At 41.4% G+C, this 12,060-nt stretch overlaps 1 protein-coding gene, 1 long non-coding RNA gene and 2 other non-coding genes across 4 annotated transcripts in view; 2 read left to right on the forward strand and 2 right to left on the reverse strand.

Annotated features, from left to right (window-relative positions):
- Positions 1-12,060, reverse strand: part of LOC107224303 (sestrin-3) — a 126,699-nt gene that overhangs the window by 51,168 nt on the left and 63,471 nt on the right. The window lies entirely within an intron of this gene.
- On the forward strand, positions 1,110-3,397 carry LOC107224302. Its single transcript, XR_006905411.1, has 3 exons — positions 1,110-1,263; positions 2,598-2,960; positions 3,043-3,397. It is a non-coding gene; the product is annotated as an uncharacterized LOC107224302 (long non-coding RNA).
- Trnak-uuu lies at positions 3,872-3,944 on the reverse strand. The gene has a single exon. It is a non-coding gene; the product is annotated as a tRNA-Lys (tRNA).
- On the forward strand, positions 8,611-8,683 carry Trnak-cuu. The gene has a single exon. It is a non-coding gene; the product is annotated as a tRNA-Lys (tRNA).

A 12,060-nucleotide genomic window follows, 5' to 3' on the forward strand; every position in this document is an offset into this window, starting at 1 on the left:
ATGACAAGGCGTAGAATTCTCGATACAACTTTGAAAGAAACGAAACGATGTTTGGTGCACAGTTATAACCGAGTGAATCTTTGCTCAACGATATTTCGGAAGACTCTCTAATTTGCACGCTGGACGAACGTGGTGTCGTTGATTCTGAAAAAGCCACAAAAGTAAGTCTTGTTTTAACAGGCAAGCCACGAGAATCCATCCTGTATGTAACACAAGTATCGTTTCACGGACGTCGAAAAAGAGTTGAATGAAGAGAAAAAAAAAAAAAAAAAAAATACGAGGAGCCACGACGAAAAGTCACCAGGAAAGAGCCGGAGCTACTCGATAATAACAGAAGACTTAGGTACGATACGTGTCGCTTAATTGAGATAACCAAGAGACTATTTCGCGTATGCGAGGTACACCTAAACCGGTAAATTTAAAAAGCGAAACTTTGCCAAACCACGAGCCGGTTCGCGTGTCAATTAGTCGTGCTTAATCCGTCGGCTAAATAACGCGAATCGAAACCGAATTCGTAATTCCGTGCCAAGAACTGAGATTTAAAAAAAAAAGAACAAACAAAAGTAGAAAAAAAAAAAACAACAGAAAACACCGCGCGTTTGCGAGGTAAAATTATTTTTTTGTCGATTCTTCCTTTTTTTGAAACGTGTAAAGAAATCGCGATGGATCGTCGATCGGCGTAACGATCGTACGGAATATTATCAGAATGATAGGAAATTTCCTGAGAACGAGAAAAGAACGTTGATAAAAGCTATAGCAGGGATAAGAATAAAAAAAAATTCAATCCGCGATTTCGGACAACACTCGTCTCCGAATTTTTGCCACACTGCCGGTTTATTCAAGGCCAACTTTTCCCCGGGGCTTAGCGCGATTTTCAAGGTCTCTGTCAAGGCCCCGAAGACCCCGTGGTCTACTGCCCGTTTCCTCCAACCAGCTCTTCGGACGCCTCTCCCTCTCTCTTTTTTCTCTCTCTCTCTCTCTCTCTCTCTCTCTCTCTCGCCTCGTTACGCAACGCGACGCGACGATACGTGCGAATTAGAGGCGTGTGGGTGCCTCGAAGGCGATATCTTGGTAATTGCCGGTTAGCACGATCATTCGCTCGAGCGTTTGCTTGTAATATACAGAGTGTGCCGGTTCCTTTCGACACATATTCATCCATCGCTCGTACGACGACGATTATCCATTTGAGATTCTGCACGGCAACGCGGATGACGCGAACGCTCTTGACTATCGGCGGCTGATTGTTGGTTGCAGGCTATTACCGTACGTACGTACCTACGATACACGACGTATCACCGTGCAATAAATTAGCACACCGACTAACCGGATCGTAATTCAACTCCTTGATCACGTATCGCTCATCCTATCCGACCTTAGCGAATCACTTTTAGTCGTCGGTTCATCAACGACGGCATTTTGATAATTATACAAGCGCGTTATCGGGTGTGAAATAACTATCGTTTGATTGTCAATTTTTATAGAAATTCTACTCTTTTGCGACGATTTCTGGCTCTGGGTTTTGTTATACACGCTATTTTTTATTGTTTATTATGTATGACACGTACGTGTATACTTTCTTCATACATTTAATATCTACGTATGTTTACTTGCAACTACTTGAAAATAAATAAATACGAGTGGGCAGAGCTCGTTAAAAGAGTAAGTCGCCATTTGCTTGGTACGTAACAAATAGCTCTGTGAGTTTTGTAATATGTGCCGGTGTATATTTAGATTGATTTATTTTTGTAATACTTTCGCGGGTGAATTGAGGAACAAATAAAAATACATCTTTCTCTTTACATACGTATACATGTATCTTTTTCTCTCTTTCTCTGACCGCACGGTGTCTTGTTAAATCGTAAAACATAGGTCGTATAAGTGATCGTTTTATTTCTTCGTTTCCTTAATTTGTTTTTAACCCGTTGACTCATCTTTCCATGTATGTACTTGTAGATTCTGTGCACGATATACGCCGGCTTTCAGTCAAAAGTGCATTGTACGCGTCGAGGCGATAAACTCGATATAATTACACAAATTGAAATTGCATAAAAGCGGCAATCAAGTCCTAATTAGAGACCGATGACCCGGGAAGAAGGAAAATATATATATATATATATATACATATACATATACATCGTCATCAGAATACAACACGTCATTTTCACGATTCCCGGTCATTTATTTACATCATTTACAATATCGTTCACTGTATAACATGTTGCATTTCGACAGGAGTTACAGCTTTTTTACAGCATGTAGCTTTGCGATGCAAAGAGTGATGAAAATAAGGAGTATAACACATACAAACCCATCAAAATGCTACATCCATTCTCTGTGCATAAAGATGATCGTCATAATCACCGGGAGTTTCCTAATCGATAATCGATTCGTTATTAATTATTACAATTTTTTTTTTTTTCTCTCATCCTCTTATCGAAGTTTGTTCTTCTATCCGAGTGAATTTGAATACTAACAAATTTCGATATCGTTGACACGCATACGCGTGAATAAATGAGAATATGATGTAATTTCATCCGGCAGTTTTTTTATTTACTTATTTATTGTTCCCCCCCCCCCCCCCCCCCCCCCCCCATTAGATAACCAAAAAGACGTTGAAGTGTGACGGTTATACGTTGAATGCACGGATGTAGGTGTGTGTTTTGCGTCCTCCGCGCCAGCTGTGCCGACGATGACGAAAAAGAAAAAAGGAAAAGGAAAAGAAAAAAGAAGAACGAATCCGGCTGGCAGTTTGTCGACAATCTTTGACTGACCTGTCAGCGGGCCGAGGATAAAATCGCCGCGTCCTAGCCTCGGAGCAGAGATGATTAATTAGCCGTTCTGTGATGACGTATTCGGGTGAGATAAACGATCATCGGTTAGGGCGAGATGACTTCCCCAATTAAGAAGCTCTCCGTCATTTGTGGGAGAGGATCGGTTTATCGTGAAAAAGCCCTAGTTTGGTACGTTTTCACGATTCCAAATAACCTGCTAAAATAATTCTAACAATATTCAAACAGTTTTTTAACGATACATGTTTTACAGAATTTTTCCAGCTACTTTAACAAATGAAATTTTTACGGATACCTGTTTGATGCAGTGTTAAGAGCCACAGACTGAAGAATTTTCACATTAGTCGTGTGTTTTTTGACAGAGAAATTTCAATCGGTTTTATACTCACGAGACGAGGTCTGATGATCGAGTCGTTCGATTTAATACGAAAATAAAATCTCCAAAAATTCAATGCTCAAGAAGAACAAAAAATCTGTAAATTTTTATAAGTTCAATCACGCGAAGGTTTCGACGAACTATTTTTGACCCTACAATTTTGCTTCTATAGTCGAACGGGTAAATTATACGAACATTACATACGTAGTAATTGCATTATCGACGAAAATTCCCGCAGGACAAAATCGGTGATCGCATGGACGGGAGCGGCTGTGCTTTTCACCCTCTACGTCACTGATTGGCGAGTTGTAAACAGCCGTATACCATTCTACGGCGATAAGTTCAAGAAGTAGAATCTTCGACGATAATTTGGAAATTCGAAAATCGTGGAGGAAGAGAACGAAGGAGAGAAAATAAATCCATTATACGCGACGTAACGATGCCGTATAAAGAATAGGAATCAAGGATGAACTAATTCGATTTCACAAACTCGCGCAATAAAAGATAATATGAAAAAACGAGTAAGTCGTTTAAACTCGTCGATGATTGCATCATCGAACGTGGTCGTTTTCTCAATATTTATTTTCCGTCAATCTTTGCTTCACACGAGCGGTTTACCGTGTAATCATAGGGTAAAATAGACCGCGATTCGAGAGGAATATTGAAAAATGAAAGACAAAGCGATAGAAAAAAAAAAAAAATTTACCGCCCGAACAGGGACTTGAACCCTGGACCCTCAGATTAAAAGTCTGATGCTCTACCGACTGAGCTATCCGGGCCGTTGAGGACAAGACGTCAGTTGGGTCAGTATAATTTTGCTCGCTTTCTAAACGTCGAGTTGTAAAAAATTACAAATCGATCCGAGACGCCGAACAGCGTATTTATATTACATGTCATATTATATTATTTATAATATTTCACATATCATTTATTGGGGGAATTGAAGAACACGCCGCGTCGTATCTACCGAGTTTGTTTTACCGAAGAAAGAAGAGAAAAAGAGAGAGGGAGTATAAGAAATATGAGATTTTAACGAGACGGTTAATTCTGGAACAATTTAGTATAATTATTTGGTACAATTACCAAAGCTACAAGCTTTGCAAGCCAAGTTTCATCTCAAACGACAGTTAAGTTATCCTGACGAGGTAACGAGCCGTACTTTTACCACCCACGCGTATCTCGCTCTAGTTTTGTCGTGTGAGTGTCAGTTGTCGGTTGAGAATTGTAATTGTAAAAGAGCAAGAGAAGCTTTATGGATTATTTCAGTAGGTATAACGAATCAGTGCTTCGACCTCGGTATTTTTATTCTCGAGATGAGAAACGAATCTCTCTTCGAGTAACGATCGCAAAATAATAGCAACGACGATTACTCAAATAAAACAGATATAGATAAGAGACGAGAAATAACACGGTAAATAAAATGTGACGATCAAGCCGAACGGATTTTGTCGAAATTTGGCACACAAATGATAAACACATTTCGAAAATAGAACTTTCTCCCACTCGATCCGATACTTTATACCTATAACGTACAATATTATTCACGTCTCGTTTGATCGTGATCTCTAAATTTTGTCCGTTGCTACGTATGGAAGAAATAATGAGACGATTTTGTTACTGAGAATCAGAGAATCAGCGAGAGGTCGTAACTGATGCAACCCAACATCGCTGTTACTCGATACTCTCGAAGAGGTCGCTGGAAGAAAAGAACCCGGAAAATCATGAATGATGAATCGTGCCGATTTATAAATTTACTACATATCGTTATATTACAGAAATGTGATTCATTTCATTGAAAGTTAAAAAATTATTCAACATTCATAGCGAATTCTATAATCATCGGATCACGCGAGCAACTGTTTTGAAAATTTTGCCAATTTTCAAACAAATATTTCTGCAATCTTTACGAGTCTGAACGGAATAACAAGTAAAAAAGAAGACGAAAAATAAAAAAAAAAAAGGAGACGTATATTAATGTGCGAAAAATGTAAGGTTATTCCGAGGGTTGTTCAAACTAATTCACGGTGCACATGTAATCGTAAAATCTTTTCTTGTTCACCTTATTTCAATCTATTCCTAATGCCCAAGATCAAAAGAAACTTTTTTCAAGGTTCGATCATTTTTTCATCCGCACCTCCTCGTCTCTGGTCATAAAAAAAAAAAAAAAAAAAAAAAAAAAAAAATAATAAGTCAGCAGATAGGTATCTACATTCTTCGAGGCGAGACACGTCGTATTTTCATTTTCCAGGTCGTCGTTGCTGTTGCTTTTCCACGATACGATAGACTTATAATTGAGTTATTGCACATAGCATAATCGAGAAAGAATTTGTTAAATTAAGCTAATATAAATTCATTCGGTACTATGCAACGTTAAAACGTAGTAAAAGATTTTTTAACTACGTAAAGAAGAAAAAAAAGAAAAATAAATAAAAAATACCCTTCTTGGTAGATTTGATGGGTAAATTTTGTCTCTGGTTTAAACGAATTTCCGCAGAGTTTACCGCGACGAATCTTTACGCTCCGCGCGTGTGTATATGTATAGAAAGGCAGAATTGTTTTTATCCTTGACACGAAATATTGCCAGCAATAAGCATACAATTGTGTAATCATCCTGAAAGTTTGATAAACGATAAAAAGATTTAGAAGCATAGGAAAAAAAAAAAAAAAAAAAAAAACGGATAAAAAAATAATATGCGCACGTGTATGAAAAACGATATTCTTATCAAAATTTGACGCCCGTCTATATATATCGCGTATCAAAAAGGTCAATCGGTACAACTTAGATTCCTGCACGTTTATACGAAGCTCAACGTTTACAGAGAACTCATCATTAATAATTAAATGTATATTAAGCTTGATAGATTCCGCGTTTAAAAAAAGGTCGATCAAACTAGCGTAAACTACTGCACGTTTATACGAAACGGAAAGTTTACACGGGTAACGCATCATCGGCAAATTAAATGTACATCAAACGTCAAATATTTGCTTTACACGGGATAAAGAATTTGTGGAAAACCAAGGAATTTATTACAAACAAGCATACGTGCATTTCTCAACGTTTCTTGCGACACATTATCATGTGATTATTGGAATGCAGGAGCGACGTCACACTAAATTTTATCATCACCGGCTCCTGCCATGTGCCTAGATATTCCCTTGTTTACACTTGATTCTTAAACTCTTATCTTCCCCCGTATCCCGTTCCTCCCCTCGCCCTCCAACACCGCGCATTCTTTTCGTTTGTACACGGCGAAAACGTTGCCAAAAATTTCACGCACGTTGTAAATACGTGCTCGATATATGCCTGTACAAGTTGCGCGCATACGCACGCACGTAAGATACACGTTATACGTATAATATATAAAAATATATGTATATTTGAATAAATATTTTCGTAAGCCGCGGAGACACAGCCGCTTAGCTTTTTCGCTTACAATTTTACCCCGAGAAAGTTCCGCGACGTAGGCAATTGTTGGGTGTTTGGAAATCTTTCCATTCGAAACAAGAGATTGCATCTACGTGATAATTAGCTGTCAGAATCTGTCAAGTGTATTAGACAGCGTTTATAGAATGTTGACAAAAGTTTCCTCGTCATTCTACGCGCGCCGACCGATACGAACTTTGACCACGTCAAGTTTTTCCCAATTTCTTTGTTCTGATTCTCTTTTTCTGTTTTCTTCGTCGTTCAGCTCCGATTGAGAAGCCTCGATCAACGGACAGTGATTAATTTCTCTCCCTTCCCGCAGAGTCTCTTCGTTTTTATCCGCGGTTCTCCCGATTATCTCTACGTAACCTCTCCTCTTCTCATCCGGCAAATTTGGCGAAAAAAAAAATAAATAAATAAAAAAAAAAAAAAAAGTAACCGATCCTCGACGGGCGATTCCTTTGTCAATGGAATCAATTTATTATTTACCTACATCGGACACGGAGTACTGACGTAGATACAGGTACGTACCATGAACACAAGTTGTTGTGCAGTCTAATATTGAGAACTTGACACATGGGGAGGAAGAAGAAGAAGAAGAAGAAGAAGAAGAAAAAGAGATGCCCTGGCCGAGCTCCAACCTGATCTCGCCTTGAGATGCCTCTATAGAGATAAATAGAAGCCAAACTATGTAGTTCGCATCTGGAACCTAACGAGAGACAGAGAGAGAGAGAAGGAGGGAGAGAGCCTCTCGACGAGGACTTATTGTCAACATACCAAACCTCTGACAAATCCACATTTATATTACAGGTACAAACATATAACATTCCCAATCGGGCCAATGCGACGAGAATCGTCTTTCCGTGCAGCTGCACCATCCCACATATCATGGCGAATACTTTCCGTATTCCGTAGCAACGCCGCAAGGATTATAAAATCTGCAAACTCCCGTTGCACGAAAACTGGAGATCGAACGACTAATAGACGAGTCGATGTTCACCACTCGCGAATCGATATTCAGTTAACGGAGTTACGACAGAGTTGAATGGTCCGAGTCTCGTTCCAGCGTGACGGAAGAGTCTCGTCGACGATAACGAACGATGCGTATCCTGTTTTCCCGCACTGCGTCCTCGCCTGGAAAGGCAGGCTGCAGGGTTACGATCTCACCGTTCTCCGAACTCTGCATGCACCAGGACCGCCACCAACAGCAGGCGGGGAGTCTAAATTTGAATCTTTTGTTCGTAAGACGGAGGAGGGTGATTAACCCAGAAAGTCCAGTGTGATCTACCGAGTGTCGACCCTCCGCATCGCGGCTCGGCAACGCGGTGAAATCCTCAACGAGGAACGAGGGGTTCGATGCTGCTGCTGCTGCTGCTGCATGCTCGGACTGACCGCTTACCCTGGCCATTAGCCAGAGACGACGAGTCTCAAATATACTCTTCGTGGTCCGAGCTTCGGTCCCACAGTTAGAAAACCCGCTCGTCCATCCGCAGCCCCAAAATCCCTCGGGAATTCTTTGCGCATGGTGCACGAGTCGAGTGCCTGATGGAAACACCTTGGCGGATCTCCGATATATGGATTAAAACTGAGAAGCGTCTCGAAGAAAGCGTAGGACGCGAACCAAGTTAACGTCCTTTGCGGACACTTGAAGAGGTTTACTCTCTGGTAATCACGGATTGTCGGGGATCGTTTGATTCCAGAACTTCGGCACGACGTTTCAGTTTTGTACATTGAACGGAAAAGTGTATTTTAAAAATACGATGCGAACATCTGTCGCAGAGACGATAATTTCGCTTCGGTGCAGCGGTGCAACGCTAGTTTGTAGTATATTTTCGTCCTATCGTGAAAACACGAGGCTCGAGGCACGAATATCGTGCGAATTTTCGTCGTTCCGCACAATTTGTCCGAGGATGAGGAAAACGATGAGGCGAGACGCAGCCTTAATTGCACGGTGATTTAGGCGACCCTTGAGGCGAATCGTATCCGGGCTATGAAATTGGGCAGTGACGTACTTTCCACAAGCCCGGCTAGCTCAGTCGGTAGAGCATGAGACTCTTAATCTCAGGGTCGTGGGTTCGAGCCCCACGTTGGGCGATGATATTTTTTCCACACCGATTCTCGAGGGCGTAAAGTTCATTGACCCAATTTTTAATTGCTCACCGATTTAACAACAACAGCAGCCTTTGGCGAGGGATCGATTATCTCGTTATTTGGCTAAAAATAGACGAATCTCATCCATCGCCGACTTAACCGACTCCGACGTTATACCTACACGTATATAATATCGCGAGTCGCCGCCGTACTATGAACGAGGAGGAGTTCTTCCGTTATTATCTGCGCTTAGTATCGCGGAGAAGACGAGAGTTCGTTCATTAGACTATAAGTTCCCCCGTTTGTATAGATGCCCGCGCCATGATTCTGGTGCACAAAGCAGCCGTTATCAAATACCCCCGTTTTATCTTACGAGAGAGAGAGAGAGAGAGAGAAAAGCGTGCATGCCACTTTAACGCGGTGGCCACAACGGACTCTTTAAAACGAATATACGCGAGAAGAGAATTGTACGTTATCTAAATATTTTTCCGAAGCTGCGGCGTAGGAAAAATGTGGAATACCGCAACATTGTCCGTGGGACCAAGAGGTCGATAAACGAGTATAAATCGAGTATAGATACGATATCTCGAGTACCGCGAGACAGGGTTTTTCGCGGAACGACGAAGCTTGTCGGAACCGGCGGTTTGTTGCGTGGTTTCTGGTTTAAAATGTGCGGTGGCCGCTTCGATCCGTTGCATTTAATTACATTCACGCAGCAATGAACATGCGATGCGATCACAATTGGGCGGAGTTTGACGATTGCCGACAGAAGTGATAAACGGATAGGGGAAAACAAATAAAAGTGGAGCAAAAATTTGAAAAAAAAATACAAGAAAACCAGAAGCGCGGGGAAAACGTCGCAACGCGTGTACGCGTGGCTAACCTAAATCCACTGAAATAATCGAGAGCTGCACGTGTACTCGTGAATCTAGGTAGGTATGCCCACCAACAACATTAAATATACACGATGTTGCTGCTGATGCTGACGCTGATGCCGTTGCTCTCTCACGCTTCGTCGCATGTGTAACAAACGCAGGCATTCACGCGTGATACGCAAAAGCCATCGTAACTAAAAGCGGACAGACCCAAGAGCGACGGCATTTAAATTTTTTTACAATTCTTGTCAAACGCAAAAAGCTGACGTACGCGTGTTGGCTTTTCCACTTACAATTAATACGCTATTCGTCGATCTACGCCGATTTTACCGACATTTACGTAACAACGGTCGGTAACACAGAGGACTGCAAATCAATTTGTATCCCCACTCACGGATCATCTGTATTATACTTATTGTGCGCTATAATTGATGATACAAAAGATCGTTTCGCGGTTCGTCGAGGGTCGTTTCATCCCCTCGAATCTTTTAAATATTGTAACAATCGACGAAAGCTTCATTGCGGAAAAGAAAAGATCCCGCGGTAGTTACGCGGCGATATTTGTGCAGCACGAAAAACTTTCGGCACTCGAAGAATCCCACTTTTAGATGCATCGGATGTCTACTTTTTTTTTTTACGCGTGCCGTTACAAGAGACCCGTGACTCGAGCACCTGAAATTGCAGGCCAAGAAAAGTACAACGTCAGGTACGAAGAACGTTTGCGTACGAAGACGGGAATCCTTGGTCGACTTGGCAACACGCATACGTCATTTTGTTATTCGTTTGGCACGTGCACGTGGACCGAGACACGTGCCGACGAAAAAAGAGTTCTTGATTCGTGACAATATCGCGCATGAAATTATTCATCGTTCGACGAGAGTGTTCCCTGTGGCACACAGCGTGATCCCTTGCGAAACTGGGCTAGTTGAAGGTACTTCCCGTTGAATCGTACGTAAGCTTTATTAGGTCGTGGCGTTCGCCGCAAAGCAATCCGTGCTGCACCTGAAATGTAACGGGTGTCACGATTGAACTGGCAACATGACCGCGTCGGTTTTCCTCTGATTCATCCCCCGTTCCCGGTACTCGAAATAGGTGCCAACGCATCTATTCCCCGTCTTAATTCGTAACGAAGATGGTCAACAAGCGGCGAAATTCACATGCAGCTCCACGGTTAAGAAAACAAAGCTCGACGCTATCGGCGTAATTTTTCTACTCTCCCCGTAAAACGAGTAACTCGGAAAATAAAACGAAAATCATTTAATCACTCATACTTGTAGTTAAGATATCAAATTACAGCTGGGACAATTTTGTGAAAATTTAGGTAAAAAGCGAACGAGCTTGGAAAGAAACGAGCAATCAACCGGCTCGAAGGATCGGAAATTACTCCGTGCGAAGAAAACAAATTTAGAAGAATATTTACGCACGAGGTAGTTATGCATACAGATATTACGCAACGTGTTTTTGTGGGACACGGTAACTAGGTTATTTTTTATTTTCTGCTCCACAGTTTTGCGTTGTATTATGATTATTGTTATTGTTGTTGTTATTATTATTTTGCGGCAGGAAAACAAGAGAATTATCGAATGCCGAGCCTAACGAGTTCGAACGGATGACTCAACCACCCTAATACGGTAATAACGATAGCAGGAGCGAAGTTTGACGAATTCAATTTTCTCTGTGCACTATTCGAATTTCATTATTTTGCGTTACACAGTATCTGGTATAAATGTATTTGTTTTACAACACTGAGAGAAATTTTTAGTTACGTTTACCGCTCAGTCCTCAACTATTTTCGTTTTTTACCACAACCGAAAAATATAGTTCTAGGTAGAAAATGAAAATTAATTTTCGTTTTTCGTAATTCCAACAAATATTCAAACAGTTTTTTTCAACGATACCTGTTTCACTCAATTTTTCTATTTACTGTAACAAATGAAATTTTTCTCAGTGAATAAACTCGTAAAAATCGAAAAGACGTTTTTCCTTCAACATCGTAAAAATAAAAAGCACTCCCCCCCCCTAATTCAGAGCCGTTAAAGACATTTCTTCTATCATGCAAGAGCCACATGGCCGCCGCGTGATCTCGACCATATGGACATCACTACACACCTAACCCACGAGCACAAACGCACACAAACACGGATCACAGGCCTAAAAACGCGAGAGTCCGTTCTTCTCGCATGGAATACCGTGTCCGCAAATACAGGTACCAACATCGACAGGCATTTTGCAGCCTTAGAGCGTAAAAGGCGTGACCGTCAACGTGTTACACGTGTAACGCGTGTACACGTACGCACGTATATGCGTATAAATGCAAACAGGGAACGCGGTCTGGTCCGCGTTAACAGTGTCGTCCATTGTTGTCATCTCTCCGGTGCGTAGATCATTCGACATGTAACCTCGCGGCGTTAAGGGAAACGTTTTCTCAACCTTTAGCGGTGATCGATCCGATCGGTACATCCAACGAACAAAATTGTTACAAAAATAAAAAGTGTCGCATAATTT

This window comes from Neodiprion lecontei, chromosome 1, assembly GCF_021901455.1.
Source record: "Neodiprion lecontei isolate iyNeoLeco1 chromosome 1, iyNeoLeco1.1, whole genome shotgun sequence".
Taxonomy (NCBI): Eukaryota; Metazoa; Arthropoda; class Insecta; order Hymenoptera; family Diprionidae; genus Neodiprion; species Neodiprion lecontei.